Raw genomic sequence first — 10,969 nt, forward strand, 5'->3', positions numbered from 1 at the left:
CGCTACGAGTGAGAAAGTCTCATCGCAGTCAACTCCTTGAACTTGCCGGAAAACATCTTAATGACAAGTCGAGCTTTCTTAATGGTGACACTTACCATCATTGTCTGTCTTCCCTTTAAAATCCATCTGTACCCAACAGCCTTACGACCATCAAGTAGTTCTTTCAAAGTCTATACTTTGTTTTCATACATGGATCCTCTCGGATTTTATGGCCTCGAGCCATTCGTCGGAATCCGGGCCCACCATCGCTTCTCCATAGCTTGTAGGTTCATTGTTGTCTAGCAACATGACTTCCAAGACAGGATTACGTACCACTCTGAAGTAGTACGCATCCTTGTCGTCCTATGAGGTTTGGTAGTGACTTGATCTGAAGTTTCATGATCACTATCATAAGCTTCCACTTCAATTGGTGTAGGTGCCACAGGAACAACTTCCTGTGCCCTGCTACACATTAGTTGAAGTGACGGTTCAATGACCTCATCAAGTCCAAACCATCCTCCCACTCAATTCTTTCGAGAGAAACTTTTCCTCGAGAAAGGACCCGTTTCTAGAAACAATCACTTTTGCTTCCAGATCTAAAATAGGAGGTATACCCAACAGTTTTGGGTATTCTAAGATGCATTTATCCGCTTTGGGTTCGAGCTTATCAGCCTGAAACTTTTTCACATAAGCGTCGCAGCCCCAAACTTTTAAGAAACGACAGCTTAGGTTTCTCTAAACCATAGTTCATACGGTGTCGTCTCAACGGAATTGCGTGGTGCCCTATTTAAAGTGAATGCGGTTGTCTCTAATGCCTAACCCATAAACGATAGTTGTAATTCGATAAGAGACATCATGGTATGCACCATATCCAATAGGGTGCAGTTATGATGTTCGGACACACCATCACAATATGGTGTTCCAGGCGGTATTAGTCGTGAAACGATTTCCACAATTTCTTAATTGTGTGCCAAACTCGTAACTCAGATATTCATCTCTATGAGCATATCACAGACATTTTATGCTCTTGTCACGACGATCTTCAACTTCACTCTGAAATTACTTGAACCTTTCAATAATTCAGACTTGTGTTTCATCAAGTAAATATTTGTTGGAAATATGCCCTAGAGGCAATAATAAAAGGTTATTATTATATTTCTTTGTTCATGATAATAGTCTATTATTCATGCTAAAATAGTATTGTCCGGAAATCGTAATACATGTGTGAATACATAGACCACAACCTGTCCCTAGTAAGCCTCTAGTTGACTAGCTCGTTGATCAACAGATAGTCATGGTTTCCTGACTATGGACATAGGATGTCATTGATAATGGGATCACATCATTAGGAGAATGATGTGATGGACAAGACCCAACTTAAGCATAGCATAAAAGATCGTGTAGTTTCGTTTGCTAGAGCTTTTCCAATGTCAAGTATCTTTTCCTTAGACCATGAGATCGTGCAACTCCCGGATACCGTAGGAGTGCTTTGGGTGTGCCAAACGTCACAACGTAACTGGGTGACTATAAAGGTGCATTACGGGTATCTCCGAAAGTGTCTGTTGGGTTGGCACGGATCGAGACTGGGATTTGTCACTCCGTGTAAACGGAGAGGTATCTCTGGGCCCACTCGGTAATGCATCATCATAATGAGCTCAATGTGACTAAGGCGTTAGTCACGGGATCATGCATTGTGGTACGAGTAAAGAGACTTGCCGGTAACGAGATTGAACTAGGTATTGGGATACCGACGATCGAATCTCGGGCAAGTAACATACCGATTGACAAAGGGAATTGCATACGGATTGATTGAATCCTCGACACCGTGGTTCACCCGATGATATCATCGTGGAACATGTGGGAGCCAACATGGGTGTCCAGATCCCGCTGTTGGTTATTGACCGGAGAGGCGTCTCGGTCATGTCTGCATGTCTCCCGAACCCGTAGGGTCTACACACTTAAGGTCCGGTGACGCTAGGGTTGTAGAGATATATGTATGCGGAAACCCGAAAGTCTTTCGGAGTCCCGGATGAGATCCCGGACGTCACGAGAGGTTCCGGAATGGTCCGGATGTGAAGAATTATATATAGGAAGTCCAGTTTCGGCCACCGGGAAAGTTTCGGGGCTTATCGGTATTGTACCGGGACCACCGAAGGGTCCCGGGGGTCCACCGGGTGGGGCCACCTGTCCCGGAGGGCCCCGTGGGCTGAAAGTGGAGGGGAACTAGCCCCTAGTGGGCTGGGGCGCCTCCTTGGGCCTCCCCCCATGCGCCTAGGGTTGGGAACCCTAGGGGGGGAGTTCCCCCTTGCCTTGGGGGGCAAGGCAACCCCTTCCCCCTTGGCCGCCGCCCCCCCCCCCCCCCTTGGAGATCCCATCTCCTAGGGCTGCGCACCCCCCCAAGGGGCCTATATAAAGGGGGGAGGGAGGGCAGCACACTACAGCCTTGGGCGCCTCCCTCTTCCCCTGCAACACCTCTCTCTCTCTCGCAGAAGCTCGGCGAAGCCCTGCCGGAGAACCGCTACATCCACCACCACGCCGTCGTGCTGTTGGATCTCCATCAACCTCTCCTCCCCCCTTGCTGGATCAAGAAAGGAGGAGACGTCGCTGCACCGTACGTGTGTTGAACGCGGAGGTGCTGTACGTTCGGCACTCGGTCATCGGTGATTTGGATCACGGCGAGTACGACTCCGTCATCCACGTTCATTGGAACACTTCCGCTCGCGATCTACAACGGTATGTAGATGCACTCCCTTCCCCTCGTTGCTAGTAGACTCCATAGATGCATCTTGGTGAGCGTAGGAAAATTTTAAAATTATGCTACGATTGCCAACAATATTCTCAGCATCTACTCAAATCATCTGTGAAATAAGAACATAACGATATCCACTGTGTGCCTCAGCACTCATTGGACTGCACACATCAAATGTATTACTTCCAACAAGTTGCTCTCTTGTTCCATCTTACTGAAAACGAGGCCTTTCAGTCATCTTGCCCATGTGGTATGATTTGCACGTCTCAAGTGATTCAAAATCAAGTGAGTCCAAATGATCCATCTGTATGGACTTTCTTCATGCATATATACTAATAGACATGGTTCGCATGTCTCAATCTTTTCAAAAACGAGCGAGTACAAAGATCCATCAACATGGAGCTTCTTCATGCGTTTTATACCAATATGACTCAAGTGGCAGTGCCACAAGTGTGTGGTACTATCATTACTATCTTATATCTTTTGGCACGAACATGTGTATCACTACGATCGACATTCAATAAACCATTCATTTTAGGTGCAAGACCATTGAAGGTATTATTCAAATAGACAGAGTAACCATTATTCTCCTTTAATGAATAACCGTATTGCGATAAACATAATCCAATCATGTCTATGCTCAACGCAAACACCAAATAATTATTATTCAGGTTTAACCCCAATCTCGATGGTAGAGGGAGCATGCGATGCTTGATCACATCAACCTTGGAAACACTTCCAACACATATCGTCATCTCACCTTTAGCTAGTCTCCGTTTATTCCGCAGCTTTTATTTCGAGTTACTAACACTTAGCAACCGAACCGGTATCTAATACCCTGGTGCTACTAGGAGTACTAGTAAAGTACACATAATATAATGTATATCCAATATTCTTCTATCGACCTTGCCAGCCTTCTCATCTATGAAGTATCTAGGGTAGTTCTGCTTCAGTGACCGTTCCCCTCATTTCAGAAGCACTTAGTCTCTGGTTTGGGTTCAACCTTGGGTTTCTTCACTAGAGCAGCAACTGATTTGTCGTTTCATGAAGTATCCCTTCTTGCCCTTGCCCTTCTAGAAACTAGTGGTTTTACTAACCATCAACAATTGATGCTCCTTCTTGATTTCTACTTTCGCGGTGTCAAACATCGCGAGTTGTTCAAGGATCATCAATCTATCCATGATATGTTATAGTTCATCACGAAGCTCTAATAGCTTGGTGGCAGTGACTATGGAGAACCATCACTATCTCATCTGGAAGATTAACTCCCACTCGATTCAAGTGATTGTAGTACTCAGACAATCTGAGCACATACTCAACGATTGAGCTTTTCTCCCTTAGTTTGCAGGCTTAAGAAACTTGTCAGAGGTCTCATACCTCTTGACATGGGCATTAGTCTGAAATCCCAATTTCAGTCTTTGGAACATCTCATATGTTCTGCGACGTTTCAAAACCGTCTTTGGTGCCACAATTTTAAACCGTTAGCATCACACACTGAACTATCATGTAGTCATCAAAACGTGTATGTCAGATGTTTCGTAACATCTACAGACGACGCTCGAGGTTCAGCACACCGAGCGGTGCATTAAGGACATAAGCCTCCTGTGCAGCAATGAGCACAATCCTCAGTTTACGGACCCAGTCCGCATAATTGCTACTATCAACTTTCAACTAAATTTTCTCTAGGAACATATCTTAGTAGAACTAAAGTGTAAGCTACGACATTATTTGCAAACACATTTTGACTATGTTCATGATAATTAAGTTCATCTGATTATTTAATGAACTCCCACTTAGATAGACATCCCTCTAGTCATCTAAGTGATACATGATCCGAATCGACTAGGCCGTGTCCGATCATCACGTGAGACGGACTAGTCATCATCGGTGAACATCTCCATGTTGATCGTATCTACTATACGACTCATGTTCGACCTTTCGGTCTCTTGTGTTCCGAGGCCATGTCTGTACATGCTAGGCTCGTCAAGTCAACCTAAGTGTTTTGCTTGTGTTCCGAGGCCATGTCTGTACATGCTAGGCTCGTCAACACCCGTTGTATGCGAACGTTAGAATCTATCACACCCGATCATCACGTGGTGCTTCGAAACAATGAACCTTCGCAACGGTGCACAGTTAGGGGGAACACATCTCTTGAAATTTTAGTGAGGGATCATCTTATTTATGCTACAGTCGTTCTAAGCAAATAAGATGTAAACATGACAAACATCACATGCAAATCATAAAGTGACATGATATGGCCAATATCATCTTGCGCCTTTTGATCTCCATCTTCGAGGCGCGGCATGATCACCTTCGTCACCAGCATGACACCATGATCTCCATCATCATGATCTCCATCATCGTGTCTTCATGAAGTTGTCTCGCCAACTATTACTTCTACTACTATGGCTAACGGTTAGCAATAAAGTAAAGTAATTACATGGCGTTATTCAATGACACGCAGGTCATACAAAAAATAAAGACAACTCCTATGGCTCCTGCCGGTTGTCATACTCATCGACATGCAAGTCGTGATTCCTATTACAGGAATATTATCAATCTCATACATCACATATATCATTCATCACATCTTCTGGCCATATCACATCACAAGGCACATGCTGCAAAAACAAGTTAGACGTCCTCTAATTGTTGTTGCAAGTTTTTACGTGGCTTGTATAGGTTTCTAGCAAGAACGTTTCTTACCTACGCAAAAGCCACAACGGTGATATGCCAATTGCTATTTACCCTTCATAAGGACCCTTTTCATCGAATCCGATCCGACTAAAGTGGGAGAGACAGACACCCGCTAGCCACCTTATGCATCAAGTGCATGTCAGTCGATGGAACCTGTCTCACGTAAGAGTACGTGTAAGGTCGGTCCGGGCCGCTTCATCCCACAATGCCGCCGAATCAAGATAAGACTAGTAACGGTAAGCAAATTGAACAAATCGTCGCCCACAACTACTTTGTGTTCTACTCGTGCATAGAATCTACGCATAAACCTGGCTCTGATACCATTGTTGGGGAACGTAGCAGAAATTCGAAAATTTTACTACGTAGCACCAAGATCAATCTAGGAGATGCTAGCAACGAGAGGGGAGGAGTGCATCTACATACCCTTGTAGATCGCGAGCGGAAGCGTTCAAGAGAACGAGGTTGATGGAGTCGTACTCGTCGTGATCCAAATCACCGATGATCCTAGCGCCGAACGGACGGCACCTCCGCGTTCAACACACGTACGGAGCGGGGACGTGTCCTCCTTCTTGATCTAGCAAGGGGGGAGGAGAAGTTGATGGATATCCAGCAGCACGACAGCATGGTGTTGGAAGTAGCGGGATGCCGGCAGGGCTTCGCCAAGCGCAAGCGGGGAGGAAGAGGTGTCACGGGACGAAGGGAGGCGCCAGGGCTTGGGGTGCTGCTCCCATGCGCCTCCTCACTATATATAGGGGTGGAGGGGGCTGGTTTCTTGCCCTCCAAGTCCATTGGGCGTTGGCAAAGGTGGGGGAAAGAAATCTCATCATTTCCCTTCCCCACCGATTGTTATCCCCCTTTTTAGGGATCTTGATCTTATCCCTTCGGGATATGATCTTATTCCTTCTAAGGTGGGATCTTGGTGCGCCTTGACCAGGGGTGTGGGGCCTTGCCCCCACTATCCACGTTCATGTGGGTCCCCCCATGCAGGTGGTCCCCACTTTGGAACCTTCTAGAACCTTCCTGGTACAATACCGAAAAATCCCGAACAATTTCCGGTGGCCAAAATAGGACTTCCCATATATAAATCTTTACCTCCGGACCATTCCGGAACTCCTCGTGACGTCCGGGATCTCAGCCGGGACTCCGAACAACTTTCGGTTAACCGCATACTAATATCTCTACAACTCTAGCGTCACCGAACCTTAAGTGTGTAGACCCTACGGGTTCGGGAGACATGCAGACATGACCGAGACGACTCTCCGGTCAATAACCAACAGCGGGATCTGGATACCCATGTTGGCTCCCACATGTTCCACGATGATCTCATCGGATGAACCACGATGTCGAGGATTCAATCAATCCCGTATACAATTCCCTTTGTCAATCGGTACGTTACTTGCCCGAGATTCGATCGTCGGTATCCCAATACCTTGTTCAATCTCGTTACCGGCAAGTCACTTTACTCGTACCGTAACGCATGATCCCGTGGCTAACTCCTTAGTCACATTGAGCTCATTATGATGATGCATTACCGAGTGGGCCCAGAGATACCTCTCCGTCATACGGAGTGACAAATCCCAGTCTCGATTCGTGCCAACCCAACAGACACTTTCGGAGATACCTGTAGTGCACCTTTGTAGCCACCCAGTTACGTTGTGACGTTTGGTACACCCAAAGCATTCCTACGGTATCCGGGAGTTGCACAATCTCATGGTCTAAGGAAATGATACTTGACATTAGAAAAGCTCTAGCAAACGAACTACACGATCTTGTGCTATGCTTAGGATTGGGTCTTGTCCATCACATCATTCTCCTAATGATGTGATCCCGTTATCAATGACATCCAATGTCCATGGTCAAGAAACCATAACCATCTATTGATCAACGAGCTAGTCAACTAGAGGGTTACTAGGGACATGTTGTGGTCTATGTATTCACACATGTATTACGATTTCCAGTTAATACAATTATAGCATGAACAACAGACAATCATCATGAACAAGGAAATACAATAATAACCATTTTATTATTGCCTCTAGGGCATATTTCCAACAACTATTGGGTACACCTTCTATCACAGATCCCAAGGCAAGACATTCGTTGCTAAGAATGGATCCTTTCTAGAGAAGGAGTTTCTCTCGAAAGAAGTGAGTGGGAGGAGAGTACAAGTTGATGAGGTAACTGTACCTGCTCCCTTATTGGAAAGTAGTTCATCACAGAAATCTGTTCCTGTGGCTCCTACACCAATTAGTGAGGAAGCTAATGATGATGATCATGTAACTTCAGATCAAGTTACTACCAAACCCCGTAGGTCAACCAGAGTAAGATCCGCACGAGAGTGGTACGGTAATCCTGTTCTAGAGGTCATGTTACTTGACCATGACGAACCTACGAACTATGAGGAAGCGATGACGAGCCCAGATTATGCAAAATGGCTTGAGATCATGAAATCTGAGATGGGATCCATGTATGAGAACAAAGTGTGGACTTTGGTTGACTTGCCCGATGATCGGCAAGCCATCGAGAATAAATGGATCTTCAAGAAGAAGACTGACGCTGACGGTAATGTTACTGTCTACAAAGCTCGACTTGTTGCGAAAGGTTTTCGACATGTTCAAGGAGTTGACTACGATGAGACTTTCTCACCCGTAGCGATGCTTAAGTCCGTCCGAATCATGTTAGCTATTGCCGCATTTTATGATTATGAAATTTGGCAAATGGATGTAAAGACTGCATTCCTGAATGGATTTCTGGAAGAAGAGTTGTATATGATGCAACCTGAAGGTTTTATCGATCCAAAGGATGCTAACAAAGCATCTCGGAGTTGGAATAAACGTTTTGATAGTGTGATCAAAGCATGTGGTTTTATTCAGACTTTTGGAGAAGCTTGTATTTACAAGAAAGTGAGTGGGAGATCTGTAGCATTTCTAATATTATATGTGGATGACATATTGTTGATTGGAAATGATATATAATTTCTGGATAGCATAAAAGGATACTTGAATAAGAGTTTTTCAATGAAAGACCTCGGTGAGGCTGCTTATATATTGGGCATCAAGATCTATAGAGATAGATCAAGACGCTTAATTCGACTTTCACAAAGCACATACCTTGATAAAGTTTTGAAGAAGTTCAAAATGGATCAAGCAAAGAAAGGGTTCTTGCCTGTGTTACAAGGTGTGAAGTTGAGTCAGACTCAATGCCTGACCATTGCAGAAGATAGAGAGAAAATAAAAGGTGTTCCCTATGCTTCAGCCATAGGCTCTATCATGTATGCAATGCTGTGTACCAGACCTGATGTGTGCCTTGCTATTAGTTTAGCAGGGAGGTACCAAAGTAATCCAGGAGTGGATCATTGGACAGCGGTCAAGAACATCCTGAAATACCTGAAAAGGACTAAGGATATGTTTCTCGTTTATGGAGGTGACAAAGAGCTCGTCGTAGATGGTTACATCGATGCAAGCTTTGACACTGACCCGGATGACTCTAAGTCACAAACCGGATACGTATTTTTATTGAACGGTGGAGCTGTCAGTTGGTGCAGTTCTAAGCAAAGCGTCGTGGAGGGATCTACGTGTGAAGCGGAGTACATAGCTGCTTCGGATTCAACAAATGAAGGAGTCTGGATGAAGGAGTTCATATCCGATCTAGGTGTCATACCTAGTGCATCGGGTCCAATGAAAATGTTTTGTGACAATACTGGTGCAATTGCCTTGGCAAAGGAATCTAGATTTCACAAGAGAACCAAGCACATCAAGAGAGGCTTCAATTCCATCCGCGACCAAGTAAAGGAGGGAGACATAGAGATTTGCAAGATACATACGGATCTGAATGTTCCAGAACCGTTGGCTAAGCCTCTCTCACGAGCAAAACATGATCAGCACCAAGAGTCCATGGGTGTTAGAATCATTATTGTGTAATCCAGATTATTGACTCTAGTGCAAGTGGGAGACTGAAGGAAATATGCCCTAGAGGCAATAATAAAGTTGTAATTTATATTTCCTTATCTCATGATAAATGTTTATTATTCATGCTAGAATTGTATTAACCGGAAACTTAGTACATGTGTGAATACATAGACAAACTAAGTGTCACTAGTATACCTCTACTTGACTAGCTCGTTGAATCAAAGATGGTTAAGTTTCCTAGCCATAGACATGAGTTGTCATTTGATTAACGGTATCACATCATTAGAGAATGATGTGATTGACTTGACCCATTTCGTTAGCTTAGCATTTGATCGTTTAGTATATTGCTATTGCTTTCTTCATGAATTATACATGTTCCTATGACTATGAGATTATGCAACTCCCGGATACCGGAGGAACACCTTGTGTGCTATCAAACGTCACAACATAACTGGGTGATTATAAAGGTGCTCTACAGGTGTCTTCGATGGTACTTGTTGATTTGGCATATATCGAGATTAGGATTTGTCACTCCGATTGTCGGAGAGGTATCTCTGGGCCCTCTCGGTAATGCACATCACTATAGCCTTGCAAGCAACGCAACTAATGAGTTAGTTGGGGATAATGTATTACGGAACGAGTAAAGAGACTTGCCGGTAACGAGATTTGAACTAGTATTGAGATACCGACGATCGAATCTTGGGCAAGTAACATACCGATGACAAAGGGAACAACGTATTGTTTATGCGGTTTGGACCGAATAAAGATCTTCGTAGAATATGTAGGAGCCAATATGAGCATCCAGGTTCCGCTATTGGTTACTGACCGGAGACGTGTCTCGGTCATGTCTACATAGTTCTCGAACCCGTAGGGTCCGCACGCTTAACATTCGGTGACGATCGGTATTATGAGTTTATGTGTTTTGATGTACCGAAGGTAGTTCGGAGTCCCGCATATGATCACGGACATGACAAGGAGTCTCGAAATGGTCGAGACATAAAGATCAATATATTGGATGGACTTAGAAAGGGTTCCGGGTAAGTTTGGACAAATACCGAAGTACCGGGGGGTTACCAGAACCCCCCGGGGAGTGTAATGGGCCTATTGGGCCTTAGTGGAGAAGAGGAGGGCGGGCCAGGGCAGGCCGCGCGCCCCCTCCCCCTCTAGTCCATATTGGACAAGGAAGGGGGGCGGCACCCCCCTTTTTCCTTTCCCCTCTGTCCTCCTTCTTCCCTCCTACTCCTACTCTTGGAAGGGGGGGATCCTACTCCCGATGGGAGTAGGACTCCTCCAGGGCGCGCCATAGGATGGCCGGCCCTCCCCCCTCCTCCACTCCTTTATATACGGGGGAAGAGGGCACCCCATAGACACACAAGTTGATCAGTTGATCTTTTAGCCGTGTGCGGTGCCCCTCCACGATAATCCACCTCGCACTGCCGGAATCAGCTAATTTGCCATCTGCCAGCTCTTTGCCGTCTGCTAGCTGACGGCAAAGAAGCTCTTTGTCATCAGCTACCCAAAAGCAGACGGCAAAGAAACGGCAGACGACAAAACAGGCCTTTGCCATCTGCCGGCTCTTTGCCGTCAGCCAGCTGACGGCAAAGAATCTTTGCCGTCCGCTGGCTGACGGCAAAGA

The sequence above is a fragment of the Triticum aestivum genome, chromosome 5D, assembly GCF_018294505.1.
Source record: "Triticum aestivum cultivar Chinese Spring chromosome 5D, IWGSC CS RefSeq v2.1, whole genome shotgun sequence".
NCBI classification, from domain to species: Eukaryota; Viridiplantae; Streptophyta; class Magnoliopsida; order Poales; family Poaceae; genus Triticum; species Triticum aestivum.